This window comes from Bos taurus, chromosome 2, assembly GCF_002263795.3.
Source record: "Bos taurus isolate L1 Dominette 01449 registration number 42190680 breed Hereford chromosome 2, ARS-UCD2.0, whole genome shotgun sequence".
Taxonomy (NCBI): Eukaryota; Metazoa; Chordata; class Mammalia; order Artiodactyla; family Bovidae; genus Bos; species Bos taurus.
In genome coordinates this window covers 112,322,069-112,338,374 of record NC_037329.1, presented here as the reverse complement: position 1 = coordinate 112,338,374, position 16,306 = coordinate 112,322,069, and positions in this window count along the sequence as shown.

Genomic DNA, 16,306 nt, shown 5'->3' with positions numbered 1-16,306 from the left:
TAAAAAAAAAGATGACTCAGGATGCTTCCTTGTGGGGACTTCCCTGGTGTGTGGCTGGGACCCCACTCTCCCAATGGAGGGGGCCCAGGTTTGATCCCAGGTCAGGAAACTGGATCCCACATGCAGCAACTAAGACTGGGGCAGACAAATAAATAAATTTTAAAAAAGAAAAGAATGCCTCCTTGTGGTAAACTGATAGATAAAATGTCTCAATTCTCCCACCTTCCATGAATCACTCTAGCCCTTTACCATGTGACTTTGTCATTTCTCCCATCAAATGTATAATCTATCCTCCCATCCCTTGAATCTGAGCTGCCCTTTTGTCTTACTCTGGCCAATAGAATGAGGCCTCACCTCCATACTGGGGCCTTCTGGAGCCTTTCATACTCTTTCTTGCATGAACCATGAGAACAAGCCTGGGCTAGCTTATTGGAGGATGAAAGACTCTGTGAAGCAAAGCCAGTCACCCTAGCCAAAACCTCCTTGCATTAACTAAAAATTTTAGTTGATTGCCACATATGTAAGTGACCCCCAGCCAAGATAAGAACTGCCTAGCCAAGCCTAGCCAAAATCAAGAGAACTGCTCAGCCAACTCAGAGTCAGGAGTGAAAATAAATGTTTAATTTCTTGCTGCTGAGATTTTGTGGGGTCTTATGTAGCATAATTGTAGAAATAGATAACTGTTACATTCCAACTAAAAACTGGCACTTACCATCCACCTTTCCAAGGATTAAATCATGAGCCGCTGCAGCCGCTGAACTTTAACACTTCCTGAAAGGCATTCACACGCTAGTAAAGTAATGCTCAAAATTCTCCAAGCCAGGCTTCAGCAATATGTGAACTGTGAACTTCCAGATATTCAAGATGGTTTTAGAAAAGGCAGAGGAACCAGAGATCAAATTGCCAACATCTGCTGGATCATCGAAAAAGCAAGAGAATTCCAGAAAAACATCTATTTCTGCTTTATTGACTATGTCAAAGCCTTTGACTGTGTGGATCACAATAAACTGTGGGAAATTCTGAAAGAGATGGGAATAGCAGACTACCTGACCTGCATCTTGAGAAACCTATATGCAGGTCAGGAAGCAACAGTTAGAACTGGACATGGAACAACAGACTGGTTCCAAATAGGAAAAGGAGTATGTCGCGGCTGTATATTGTCACCCTGCTTATTTAACTTCTATGCAGAGTACATCATGAGAAACACTGGGCTGAAAGAAGCACAAGCTGGAATCAAGATTGCCGGGAGAAATATCAATAACCTCAGATATGCAGATGACACCACCCTTATGGCAGAAAGTGAAGAGGAACTCAAAAGGCTCTTGATGAAAGTGAAAGAGGAGAGTGAAAAAGTTGGCTTAAAGCTCAACATTCAGAAAACTAACATCATGGCATCCGGTCCCATCACTTCATGAGAAATAGATGGGGCAACAGTGGAAACAGTGTCAGACTTCATTTTGGGGGGCTCCAAAATCACTGCAGATGGTGACTGCAGCCATGAAATTAAAAGATGCTTACTCCTTGGAAGGAAACTTATGACCAACCTAGATAGCATATTCAAAAGCAGAGACATTACTTTGCCAACAAAGGTCTGTCTAGTCAAGGCTATGGTTTTTCCAGTGGTCATGTATGGATGTGAGAGTTGGACTGTGAAGAAAGCTGAGTGCCAAAGAACTGATGCTTTTGAACTGTGGTGTTGGAGAAGACTCTTGAGAGTCCCTTGGACTGCAAGGAGACCCAACCAGTCCATTCTAAAGGAGATCAGTCCTGAGTGTTCAGTGGAAGGACTGATGCTAAAGCTGAAACTTCAATACTTTGGCCACCTCATGTGAAGGGTTGACTCACTGGAAAAGACTCTGATGCTGGGAGGGATTGGGGGCAGGAGGAGAAGGGGACGACAGAAGATGAGATGGCTGGATGGCATCACTGACTCGATGGACATGAGTTTGGGTGAACTCTGGGAGTTGGTGATGGACAGGGAGGCCTGGCATGCTGTGGTTCATGGGGTCGCAAAGAGTCGGACATGACTGAGCGACTGAACTGAACTGAACTGAACTGAAAGGAGTTCAGGGTGGAGATCAGGAAGGAGGCACTGTGCTCTGGGAAAACTGGCAGAATAGGTCTTCAGATATTTATATATTTTCAAGAGAAGATTTTATGAATTCAATTCTTGCATCTTCTCATATCTAGAAAAGCACTGACGTCATTCATGGTAATATCTGCCTCTCAGGACTACCAGTAAACTTCATAAGAATAATATCAACCTTCTGAAAAAATGTATGCTTGATAGCAAGTACTCCCCCTTCACCAAAATCTCATATGTATCAACCTTTCCCCCTACCTCTTTGGAGTGATCTCTCAAAACTGTCTGAAATGATGCCTTGCAGGCTATAGTCTTCATTCTGCCCCAAATAAAACTTAACTTGAACTCTCACATTGTGCAGTTTTTCCATTCAACATATATTAACTACAAAAAATATATATGTATACTGGGAGCTCTTGGAGTAATCAGGGAGATTTGCAGAGAGGCTGCCTTAAGATGAGAAAGGAGAGATTCTGTTTTTTGTCTGTCCTGTTCACTTTTCACTTTCACGCATTGGAGAAGGAAATGGCAACCCACTCCAGTGTTCTTGCCTGGAGAATCCCAGGGACGGGGGAGCCTGGTGGGCTTCTGTCTATGGGGTCGCACACAGAGTCGGACACGACTGAAGCGACCTAGCAGCAGCAGCAGCAGGACGCTAAACTTTACTCAAAGTATGCCTGGAGCAAGTCTGGTGATCAAAATTTAGTGAAGACGTATGTCAAACCTTTTGTCCAGAGGGCTACTTTGTGCTATGAGAGGGCAATTAAGACCCTATGGTCTGGGTTCTCAAACTAGGGCACAAATAATTCAAGTATGGAACAGTAAGGGGTCAGGCAAAGCTACACAAGAAAAGTGATGTATCTTGTTGGGACATGAATTATCTTGAAGAGTTGGGGAGACAAGAGTAGCATTGTTTTCAATAAGAACGATGGAAGAGAATATAAAGTTTCAACACATTTTAGTGATAAAACACAGTTATCCATTTCCTTCTCCTCTTCCAGCCAGGGGTTCACTCTCCTAGATGTAAGACTTACATTTTTTAAAAACTTTTTGTTTCAGGTGATCATTGAAGGGACTCAGCCATACATGTACATGTGTCCATTCTCCTCCAAACTCCCCTCCCATCCAGGCTGCCACATAACATTGAGCAGAGTTCCCTCTGCTTACAATAGTTTCCTGTTGGTTATCCATTTAAATATAGCAGTGTGTGCATGTCCATCCTAAGCTCCTTACCTATCCCTTCCCCCCATACCTCCCCCTGGCAACCATAAGTTCATTCTCTAAGTCTGTGAAGGGATTTTATTTTTTAAACAGTTTAAAAAGCATTACTCTGGGCACTGTGTTCTAAATTTCTTTGTCATTTGTATTCTCCCATCATCAAAAGTTTTACTCTGCCCCTTGCCATGTTTAAAACGATTGTATACCTTTTAAATGTAATCTGTGCTTTATGATTATCAAACTTTACAGATGGAAGTTGTTTTGAATTCAATTTCTAATAAAGTGTTACACATGCTTTTGTAATCTTTCTACATTCCGTATGGCCTAGTTTACTCCCAATCAAAAAAAAAAAAAGATGATCACTCATCTAATGAAAAATTGATGTTTCCTTTTTGACATTGGAGGGAAGCTGGACCCAGTTAATTGTCCAATGCTTCATTCTGTTTGGTTCCCACCCTGGCCTCCAGCAGAGCTCTGATGACTTCAACTGCCGTTAAAAATGCCTTCTCATCTGTTATGGACTGAATGTATCCCTCCAAACTTTGTACATAGAAGCCCTAATCCCCAGTAATCAGAATGTAGTTATATTTGGAAATGGAAACTTGAAAGAGGAAAATTAAAATGAGGTCTTTAGAGTGGTAACCAATCCAATCTGACTGGTGAGTGAAAGTCACTCCATTGTGTCCAACTCTTTGTGACCCCATGGACAATACAGTCCGTGGAATTCTCCAGGCCAGAATACTGGAGTGTGTAGCCTTTCCCTTCTCCAGGGGATCTTCCCAACCCAGGAATCAAACCCAGGTTTCCCATTTTGCAGGTGGATTCTTTACCAGCTGAGCCACCAGGGAAGCCCAGGGTGACTGGTAAACAAAGGAAATCTGTGTACACAGAGAGATACCACGGTTGTGAGCACACCAAGGAAAGACCATGTGAAAACATGGCAAGAAGGCAACTGTTGGTAAGTCAGGGACGGAGGTCTCGAGAGAAGCCACCCCTGCCAGCACCTTTATTTTGGACTTCCAGCCTCCAGAACTGTGAACTTCCGTTTAAGCCACACATCCTGTGATATTTCATCATATCACTACCAAACAAATATACTACTCTAAACAACTAACGTTACTTCTTCAAATGTCTATAATTTTGGGTTTCTTACATGCCAAGAAACAATAGTGTTTCCTCTGTTCCTCATTGATTAATTTCTCTTAGCTCTCCATCTCTTCTTTATAGTTTCCAGAATGGGCCACTGTTGGCAAGTATCTGTGATCGTCTCATTTATCAATACATATTGCTACTGAGTGGAGGATCATTTTGGTCTAGTGGTTAATAATGATGTGTGTTTGCATTTTTAAAAAACTATACCCTTGCTTGTTTCTTTGCCATGATAATTTGTTTCAACTCTATATTTCATAATATAATTTTCTTCAATATCTATAAATCAGAATAAAAATAAAAAAATATTTCTAATATTTCCACATAGATAGTTCAAAGTTTATTTTCCTCACCAGTCCAATTTTTCTGAGCTCAGGTACGTTTCAATGCACTTCTTTCTCCTCCCCCAGGCTGGGAAGACATTTCATTTTAACTTCAACCAGTTAGAAGAAATTCATAACAATCACTGAAAATTCCAATGGGATGTGAAAATATAAGAAACATCAAACTCTACAATTTGCAAAGTAATGGTAACTCTCATCTTTAGAGGAAAGGGGAAATTAAAAGGCCTAGTCAAAGCAAAGTTGAACAAGTCCTTCAGGCAGAAATTACAGGAGAGCCTAGGAAACCAAAAACAAGATGAACCTTCGTAATGCAGGAAGTCCGATCTAATCCATTCTGCATTCTTGACTTGGAGCAGTTGACTGTAACCTTCAAATTATAGTGAAAGAATTGCATCACAGAGGGTGTGGGAGTGGAGGGAGGTGGGAAGATTTAGGGGAAATGTCAGACTTGAGTGGGAGCTAAGAGCTTGTGATTGCAACCAAATGGACCTGAGATATACTGAAAGAAACAGGGAATTATATATTTTTCTTAATTAAATGCTTCTTGTGTTTTTCTTCCTGGTCTTGACTGGTATTTATTTTTCTTCACTTGTATCAAAGCAGTGTGACATTCTCAATTGGATGGGGGTGGGAAGCAGAGTTTCTTATGGTTGTAATGGAAATATTTACTGGCAGCAGACAAGAATATGCTCCTCTAAGGGGAAGGTTGCATTTGTCAAAGATTTGCTTGGATCCTGCCTTGCTTGCTGGGAACAGTTATTTACTCTTAATTAGCCCTAAATACAGTTGAGCCCTGGAAGGGCCTTATTTTAAAATCATCATTGCTGTTTTAAATCTGACTGCAGTAGAAGAGAATGACTGACAGTGATTAAAAGGGCAGTTGATGGGCACATATTAGAAATCATGGTCAATAATAAAATCTGAAGACAGGAACAACATGTATTTTATGTTCCTATAAACACAGATTTAGTGCAAGTAAGCCCACATAATAGTACTTGTGGCATGCGCTGATTTGCTCCAAATTTAATTTAGAACAACATAAAAGTTCCAGTATCAGCTGCAGGGTACTAGCTTTGGTTTCAGCTGGCGGGTAGAATCTGTTTTGAGAGCTAGTGCAATTTCTGAAGTTGTACCTCGTCCTTTCTGTTTAGGAACAACCTCATAAATATCTGGGATTCTCTGAAGGTGATTTCACTTTTCCAGAGTGTTCGATACTGTAATCTTATCTTCTCAGCTGCTCTATGGGTCTCTCTTGATCATTCAGTCACATAGAGAGGTACACACACACACACACACACACCCCCCAGCATGTTCATGGCTAATTGAAACTCTTTTTTATTATTTCCTGCCTGCCAACCTAATAGAAGTGGATTATCTTCAGCATTCTTTGCCTTTAGGCTACTTTGGGGAAAAGGAAAAGAGACACTTCTGGTGGGAGTGGGAGGAGCTCAGTGATGATCCTTCCATCTTTCCTCTCCTTTCTGAGTCCTTGGATCACTTGGCTGCAGCATCTCTGGGATATGGTGGCAGAGGAAGTCTCCCTCATCGCCACACTCGTGTACGCCTCCTTCTCACCACCTTGAGCTGTTGCCAACATTGTAGCATTTTACTCGAATACCTTTTACAAGCCTCCGTGGCCATTCACCGCCATTTTCCTCAAGGCACAACCCCCAAAGGTTGGGCGGTTTCTCTGATCACAGCCACAGGGCAAGACCATTCCCTCAGCCTACGACTTCTTTCTCTGGGCTAATGAGCGGAGGAGGTCCCTGGACCTTTCAGTCCCAAGGGATGCCCACACTTCCTATTGCAGGATGCATGGCTTCTTTTAGTGGAAGGAACCACCACCACCACCTCCCCCAGGTTTCTTATAAATGCAAACCTCAGCCTTACAGTTTCCGGCAGTCTCCATCTAGTGGGAGCAAATGAATCCCCTATTATTTAAATCCACCATTATTTAAATTAGATCTCTATTCAGGAAAGCTGATCTCATCCCTTCCCTCCCCCCATCCCCATCCTGCTTGCCTAGAGGAAGGCAGCTGAGTATTTCCAGGCTCTTCAACAATTTGCCTGCCTAAATTCTTCAGTCACAGCTACCTTGAGATGGCTCCCACAATAACCTTTCTGATCCCACCAGGGTGAAGACCAGCATTTAGCTAGGCTGAGTTTTTGTACTAGGACAAGGAGTGAAAATAAGGTCATTCTTTTTCTTTTAGGGGGGATTAAAACATAAAATTTCTTTTTCAGAGACATTTTCCAAATACTGGTAATTTGCAGATGTGACTTTTGGGGTTGACTTTTAAACCTTAGAGGAGAAAAAAGAAGAGAGAGCTGACCAACTGGGAGACACTAATGTATCCTAGTTAACCAGAATAACTGGAAAAAAAAAACCCTCAAATCCCCAATGTGAAAGTTTTTATCATAATAATTGTTCGAGACCTGCTCTTTTTGCTTGTGGCAGGAAGTCCCTACCCACAAGAAGTATATGTGGAGATTTAAGTCAGATCTGCCACTCCATGCAAAAATAACCCCAGGCCATGCTTTCCCAAGAAAATACAGGAATGACAAACAAAATACAATTGCTATTTTGCAGGACGGCTTCCATAAGTCCTGGCCGTGGGGAAATGAGCAAGATGTTCCTTGTGAAGTTCATACTGATTAAACCAAATATGGCTACAGGATATCTCAGTTCTGGCCCATCTTTCTGTGCCCGGTCTCCAGTGGGTAAGACAGGGCTGCAAATGGCCTCAAATACACAATCTCTATAATTTCAGGAAGTGAAATGTCTGAAATGACCCTTTGGAGAAATTTCAAGTCGAAATAATATGACTTAAATGAGAAGCCAAGTCAGTCAAGGAAAGTGTATTTGGCAGTTACTAATGGAAGGAATGTACAGAACTCAGCTACCTGAGTGGTCGGCACCGAGTGGTCGGCAGTGAGGTCCCAGTGGACTTCCCAGGGCTATAGTAGATATAGGGCTGGGTGCTTGTTCCTGATAGAGTAAACTGGCCTAACTTCTGGAACTTTCCAAATTTTCAGACTTGAAATCCAAGATGTTCAGTTCCTGAAAGTTCACGACAGTAATGTAAAGGAACAATGCTCTATATTAGAAAGCTCAGTGCTCTGATTTCCAGCACAGAGGTATGTGATTTGGGGTCTTACCCATTCTTCTTCATGGCTAGACGAGCTCCCCTGAAATATTTTTTTCATTTATTTATTTATCAAAAGTTAATGGGATTTTACTAGGTACTGGGCAGTACTTTAAGCGTTAGAGACATTTTAATGAATTAAGAAAAGTGTCTGCCCTCATGGAGCTTACCTTTTAGTTTCTGGAGAAAGACAATGATGCAGAAGACATCTGGCATGTCATCGTTGATCACTCCAACGAAGGAAAAGTAAGGCAGAGAAAGGGGATACAGAGTGGGGGAGTCAGGTGAGCAGAGGTGTGAATCAAGCAAGAAAGACAGCAGTGGGAAAGAGGGGCTAGAAATACACATAAAATAATATTAACTGTGACTCTAGAATGCCTCTAATCTCCATGCTGTTCCAACAAACAGAGGGGCTTAGAAACTCCTTTATAATAATCAGCACTGTTTATTGAGCCCTTAATATGTGCCTGCATTCTTCTAAGCCTTTTACTTGCATTTTTTCCACCAATCTCTCCATTAGCACAATAAAACCAGGTAAGAGAGGTCCAGGGGAGTTAAACGATTGGCTGGAAGTCACCCAGACAAGAGAATAAGTGCTGGACTTAGGACTTGAAGCTACTACCTTTCCAATTGACTCCAAACATGATAAAAACAGTAACAGCTATCATTTCCTGGGTACCTGCTATGTGCCGGCGTTGTGCGAAGTGCCTTGCATATGCTGCATAGATGTTGGGGTTGATGAGAGGGAACTCCATCACGCACACGCTCTCTACTGCAGAGCTTTGTTTCTGATAATATGCACTCTCTACCTTTGACATATGCTTCTAACAAGACCACTCCTTCTGCCAAAATTCTCTCAGGCCCGATATACAACCATTCAGTGTCATGCTCTACCTCTCTGGCTTCATCTGCTACCACCCTCCCTCTGCTGCCAGCACTCTAGCCTCAGTGGCCTTCTCTCAGCTCCTTGAGTATGCCAAACACATCTCAACCTCAAGGCCTTTGAATCTGCTGTTCCGTCCGCCTGGAACCCTTTTCCTCAGAGACATATACAGCTGCTTTTTCACATCATTTGGTTCTCCACTCAAACATCTCCTTATAGTGAAGCCCTCCTTGAACAATGGAAGGAAAACAGCACAGGGCTCTGCAACTAGTCCGCCACTTCCCATCTCCCTAATTCTGCTTCATTTTCGTTCACTCTTTTTTTTTTATCACCTCCTGACATATTTTATGATGATTTTTCATCGTCTGCCTTTGCTTTATTAGGAGCTCTGTTTTGTTTGCTTGTTTCCCCAGCAACTAGAACAATGCCTGGCATCTGATAGAAGGTCAATCCATATTTTTAATAAATTATTAAATCCTGGGCACTTAGGTATGTTATTGGGTACGTTATTAATCATAGGTGTGTTATTGACAAGACCTGTGCATCTCGAAGACTCTTGTTAAGTTTAACAGATGATAAAGGTGCACCACTTTCTATATCAAACATATTTTTCTAGACCAGGTTAATGTTCTTGACTGATAATATAATACAATTTCTTTGAGACAAGTATTGGATTGGCCAAAAAGTTCATTCAGATTTTTCTTTAACAGTGTATGGGAAAATCCAAACAAAAGTTTTGGCCAACCTGATATAACAGAGAATCATTTATCTGGGGTGCTGTCATCAGAGTCCTTGATGGCTGGAAGCCAGTGGTGTATTCAGGCCAGGGGCTTTCACCTCACATAGTCCCAGGTGCTTTTTCAGTTGACATTTGAAGTAAGAGTGATTAAGTGGTAAAAGACTTCAATATCTGCAAGAGTAATTGTTCCCGATGCTGTCTACATCTTAGAAAGCTACACAGAAATCCAGCTAAAAGATATTAGTTTTTTAGATTACCTTGATTACAGAACAGATGAGGAGAAGCAGGTAACCTTAAGATGTATTTTGTACGTGGAACCAAAAAGACTTGCTAAGGGACTTGCAGGACTTCTCAATAAGAGAAGACTTGAGGGAAGTGAAAAATGGGATTTTGGTTTGATGGCAGCATTTATCTAAATGGGAAAGACTTGAGGAGGATATGGAAAATCAAGAGTTACGTTCTGAGCTTGGCATATTTGGAAAACTTATTAGACATCCAAGTGGCAATGTCAAAGCTTAGGGTAAAGGTTTGGGACTTGAGTCAGTTTTGGAGCCATCAACACAAATGTGATATTTAAACCTATGAAGAGATAAGCCTTGTATGAGAGTTTAACATGGGAGAGAAATCCCAAAATAAAGCTGTCCTGTATGGTCTTCCAGTGCTAGGTTGCTAGATGCTTTAGCTTGCCTTGGTCTCAGTTTCTCTCTCTGTCTCACTCTTCTTTTGGTAGGTTGACCCCTGGAACCCAACCATCATGTTTTGAGGAAGCCTGGTCTTCCCAATCTTCTGCAAGACGTGAATAAATAACCTTCAGATGATTCCAGCTCCCAGCTGATAGCGAAAGGAGCAGAATAGAAATGCTGGGCAGTTTTGAGTCCCACTGGAAGCTGAACCACTCAGCCATTCAGTGGGCACTGTAGAAAAAGCTGATAAGGGGGAAAACCCAGATTGTTCAGGGTTTACCCCAGGAGGTACATCAGAGAGTGGGCATGGACTCTAAGGGTGTGTGATGTATGCATGCTCACTCGTATCTGACTCTTTGTGACCCCATGAACTGTAGCCCTCCAGGCTCCTCTGTCCATAGGACTTTCCAGGCAAGAATACTGGAGCAAGTTGCTATTTCCTCCTCCAGGGGATCTTCCCAACCCAGGGATCAAACCTAAGTCTCCTGTATCTCTATCTCTTGCGTTGGCAGGCGGATTCTTTACCACTGAGCCAGCTGGGAAGCCCCTAAGGGTGTATGCTGCTGCTGCTGCTGCTAAGCCGCTTCAGTCGTGTCCGACTCTGTGTATATAAGATAATAATTATAATAATGTATCTTGACACAGACACTAAGAAGGGAAGATCAAACAGTGAGAAAGTACCCGGGCCCCTCAGTCAGTGGTGTCAGTGAGGCTGAAAACATGTTATAGTAGAAGTTCTAGAAGTCTAGAGAAATCTGACCTTCATAGTTTGATGTAAGATTTAGGCATCATGGGTTGGAAGAGTAGACAGGGTTAGCTGCAGAGTTATGGATATTCTGTAGGGAGTTGCTGCAGATGGCTGGATCCAGAAATTGTTGTTAAAGAAGGAAGCCTGAGCACAAAGCCAACTAATTGGTATCAACAACCAGAAACAGAGGTTTTTTTTTTTTTCAATCTACATTGAGAATAGATTGTATTACTTCAAATATTAAACTTTCCTGTAAGAAAAATGGACCTGAAAAATCCTTTGAAAAGTTCCTCCTGAGAATTTTCTTTTCCAAGTACTGTGAAAAATGACTGCCGTGTTTCTTATATTAAGGTTGATAATGATGTTAAATGTAAAAATAAATGAAAACCTGTTGGAAGTCTCTGGAATGGAACTAATACACCTCTAGCTGGCTTTCTTAATGAATCCTGCTTTGTTTCTTTGTATTTGACCTCAGATAAATTGCTGATCTCAGCCTGTGTTCTGTGGCCTTCTGCTTGCTTTTGCTTTTGCTTCTGCTTGCTTCCTTTTGCTTTCCAGGACAGCTTGACAAATCTTGTGCAGATAAACACAATGCCTACGACTCCTGCTGAACTGGGGCTGGGCGTGCTAACATCAGCACTGAAGGCACCTTCTCCTTGAGTTTGTCTGTCATTCTTTTAATTTCTTTGTCTTGGAGGAGTTGGTCTTTACAAGTGGTCTTACTGATACATTTCCTGCTTTTGGGAGATTAACTGAAATATACTTGTTTTGTTAAGACACACTGGAAGAACTACATATTCATTTGCTGGTAAGTGTGATTGCTGTAGGAGAAGGCAATGGCACCCCACTCCAGTACTCTTGCCTGGAAAATCCCATGGACGGAGGAGCCTGGTAGGCTACAGTCCATGGGGTCGCTGGGAGTCGGACACGACTGAGCAACTTCACTTTCACTTTTCACTCTCATGCATTGGAGAAGGAAACGGCAACCCACTCCAGTGTTCTTGCCTGGAGAATCCCAGGGACGGGGGAGCCTGGTGGGCTGCCGTCTATGGGGTCACACAGAGTCAGACAGACTGAATCGACTTAGCAGCAGTAGCAGCAGCAGTGATTGCTGAACTGTATTCCTAAGAGTATTTTTAAAAGATCTGGCAGGGACTTCCCTGATGGTCCAGGGGGTTAAGAAACCACCTAACCAATGCAGGGGATGTGGGTTCAGTCCCTGGTTGGGGAACTAAGATCCCCACACCTCAGCAACTAAACCTGGCTAAGACCCAAAGCAGCCAAATAAATAGAAACCACTCTCTTTAAAAAAAAAAAATAGGTAACATCTTCATGAAGGGTTAGGTAAGGATTCCTTAAAATTTTTTTTTAAACTCCTATAGCAAAAGATTGATAGATTAGATGAAATTGAACTATTAAAATTCTCTTCATAAAGATTCAGCACAATGAAAAGGACTAGCATACCAGGTGATGGCTTATAAATATTATTTATTTCCAAACCAGAGCTGAAAGGGGATTATAAAGTATATCTTTACTTCTGCTTCCTCTTCCCCTCTCTTTCCATTTTCTCATCCCAACACTCATATAATCAAACTGCAGAGAATTTTCTCCTCCTAACCTTTGAAATCAATAAATTACCCAATCTCCAAACTCCTGAGTTAGCCACCGGCCAGTAGAACTTTCTGTAATGATGGAAATGGTCTGTGACTGTGCTGTGCTATATGGTGACTGCTAGTCATACGTGCTTAATGAGAAATTGAAATTTTACCTTATTTAAATATAATTAAAATAACCACATGTAGTTCACAGCTACCTTATTGGCCAATGCAGCTAGATCATTGGTTTCATTTATTGAGGACCTACTCTTAGCAAGAAAGAGAGTGAGAAAAAATGCAAAAGAAATTGAATTTTTCTGCTGAGACAATGTCCTAGGTGATGATCCATGAGATATAATTCCTATAGTAGACACGCTCCCTACAAGAGTATTGTCCCCCTACCATCATACAAATGAGAAATCTGATCCTAATACTTTGATGTAAGATTTAGGAAAAATGGGGGGAAGTGTAACTAGGCCATAGCACTTTTTCTTGAAAAATAGGACACATATCAGAAATGCTGCTGAAAAGGTTGTTTTTTAAATGTCGGAGTCAAGTTTTTATGGCATAACAAAAAAACTCCAAATCAAAGGTCATGTCCACATTGCTATATTCAAAATGGATAGCCAACAAGGACCTATTGTATTGACCAGGGAACTCTTCTCAATGTTATGCCAGCCTGGATGGGAGAGGGGTTTGGCAGAGACTGGATACATGTATATGTATGGCTGAGTCCCTTCACTGTTCACATGAAACTACCACAATATTGTTAATCAGCTATGTTTTTGTGTTAGTTGCTCAGTCATGTCCAACTCTTTGTGACCCCATGGACTGTAGCCCGCCAAGCTTCTCTGTCCATGGAATTCTCCAGGCAAGAATACTGGAGTGGATTGCCATTCCCTTCTCCAGAGGAACTTCCCAAGCCAGGGACTGAACCCTGGTCTTCTGCCTCGCAGGCAGATTCTTTACCATTTGAGCTACAGAGAAGTCTATAACCCAATAGACTGGTAATCAATAGCTGGGGAATCAGCTATACCCCAATACAAAATAAAAAGCTTAAAGTTTGAAAAAAAAAAAAAACAACACACCAAATCTGTGTGATTTATAATAACATACATTTATTATTCTCAGCCACAAGTTTGCAGATAAGCTGGGGTTGTTCTGCTTCTGCCTGCAGGTTTGGGGTCAAGTCAATTGCATGTGTCTGCCGTTCTGGGTTCAGTGGCTTCTTGGAGGAAGCTGTTCTCCTGGCTGATGATACAAGTGATGCCACGCAAGCACATTTAAAGACCCTGCTTATGTTACAGGCACTAATGTTCCATGGCCAAAGCAAATAAAATGGTCAGCCTCAAAGTTGGTGAGGCAAGAATTTGTACTCCACCTACCTTACTGGAAGGCACTGTAAGTCACTTGGCCAAAAAAATACGGATGTGTAATTTGTTACTGGGAGAGAGGGAAGAGTTTGGAACAGTAATAAAATCTATCACAAATACTTAGAACTCCATGGATTCAGTAAGGGTCATATTTTCTAGGGGACTGAGTTAGTTCTTTTCTTCAATTGGTAGGTTCTCTCTCCTCCTCCTGCCTATCCTAATTTCCTCAGATGGAACCAACTCTCTTTAGTAATAGCAAAGAGCAGACAGAGCACCCAAGGCGTCAAGTTGCCCCAGTCTCCATTAACACGAGCCAAATGACAAAGGCACCAGACAAGGAGAGCAAGCCTGGGGAAACCTGGGATCTACTTTCATGCACTGATGAGCATTACAGACAGCAGGGGAGTCACTGTGGATCTGCCAAAATTCACTTTAGTGATACTCACTATGACTATACAAGGAGACACAACAGGTCTGTTGGATACAAAGTGCTGATAAGCTTTCAGGCTCAATGCAGTGCTTAAGATTTCAAATCCAAGTTCAACCCTTTATCATATAATTGTCAACTCTCCAGCCCCCACTTAGACCTTCTCCCAAGACAGAACTAGTAGCTCGTGAGTTGCTCCTTTTCGAATTGCTGTTTTCTTTGTTTGCATGAGTGTTTTAAAATCATTCATTTGACCAACAAATACTGAAAAAGCATGGACTCCGCCTGGCAATGTTTTAAGATCTGTGGATATTTCAGTGAACAAAACAGAAAAATGTATTTGTTCTTACAGAGGTTACATCCTGGTGTAAAAAAAAAACAACATAGATAACTGAACAAATAAATACATATTACTGTTGCAGGGAAGAAACCAATTCTGACTCCATGTTGGAACTGTTTCTTTGACTTGCTTTTTGTTGCTTCTGTTATTACAATCATACTTATTTGCCTCGGAGGACCCTGCCCCTCTGCTTGACTGTAAACTAAAGTGCCTTTGTTCAACTCATAGAAAGGTAATTTGTCCCTACCTACCTGTGAATAGAAGAGAGTAACACACCCCTTCCAAAGTCTGGCCATTCCCTTGGAGATATTTTACAAGACTGAAGACACTTTCACTTTACTTCCCCACTGCCTCTCTCTATTCTGCCTTTTGACTTTAATTCCTCATTACTTCTTTCTCTCTCATCTGTAAAAGAACCTGGCATCCAGACCCCATAGGATGGTTATTTTGAGGCGCTAGCCTGCCATCTTCTTGGTCAGCTACTTGCTGAATAAAGTCGTTTTCATTGTCTTAACACCTCGTCTCTCGGATTCATTGGCCTGTCATGTGGCAAGTCTAGTGAACTTGGACTCGGTAACAATACAGTGTATTAAAAAGATGCGTGTGTGTGTGTGTGTGTGTGTGTGTGTGAGTCACTCAGTAGTGTCCCACTCTGCGACTCTATGTACTGCAGCCTGCCAGTTTCCTCTGTCCATGGAATTCTTGCCTCTGTCCAGGCAAGAATACTGGAGTGGGTAGCCTTTCCCTCCTCCAGGGGATCTTCCCAACCCAAGGATCAAACCCCAGTCTCCCACACTGCAAGCATATTCTTTACCATCTGAGTCATCAGTGTTAGTGTTTCAGTTGTACCTGACTCTGCAACCCCATGAACATAGCCTGAAATGCTCCTCTGTCCATGGGATTCTCCAGGAAATAATACTGGAGTGGGTTGCCATTCCCTTCTCCAGGGGATCTTCATCCAGGGATTGAACCTGGGTTTCCTGCATGGCAGGCAGATTCTTTACTGTCTGAGCCACCAGGGAAGCCCTTAAAAAAGATAAAGGAACATAAAAGGCTTGAGAATGACCAGAATGCCATCTCTCATTCATATGGTGATGGGGAGGCTTGCTCTGAGCATATAACCTTTGAGAAAAGATATGAAGGAAGTGAGGAATGAAGCAAATGATAGAAAAATGTCCCAGTTAAAGAGAACATCAATAAGACAGAGAATCAAGGGACAGCTTGAAAAGCAATGTGAGTGGAACAGAGCAAGGTGGGGAGTGTAGGAAGTAATTAAGCTGGAGAGAGGCTGAGAGCCAGATTAGGTAGGACTTTGTAGGCTGGAAAGTTGCTGGAACATTTTGCACAGAGGAATGACATGAATGTAAGTGTGGAGTGAGAAGCCTTTGGAATATGACTGTGAATGAAAATGACCCTGGAGCACTGGGCGTGGTGTCGGCCTGCCTCCACATCACACCAACCTCTGGGCCCTCAACACCAGCTGCGTACTTGTTTCATCTCCACTCATCAGTTCTTGTGCTTCCACAAAGGTAAACATTCTGTGGTCTCCCCTTCTTAATCTCACATATTTTCAATATG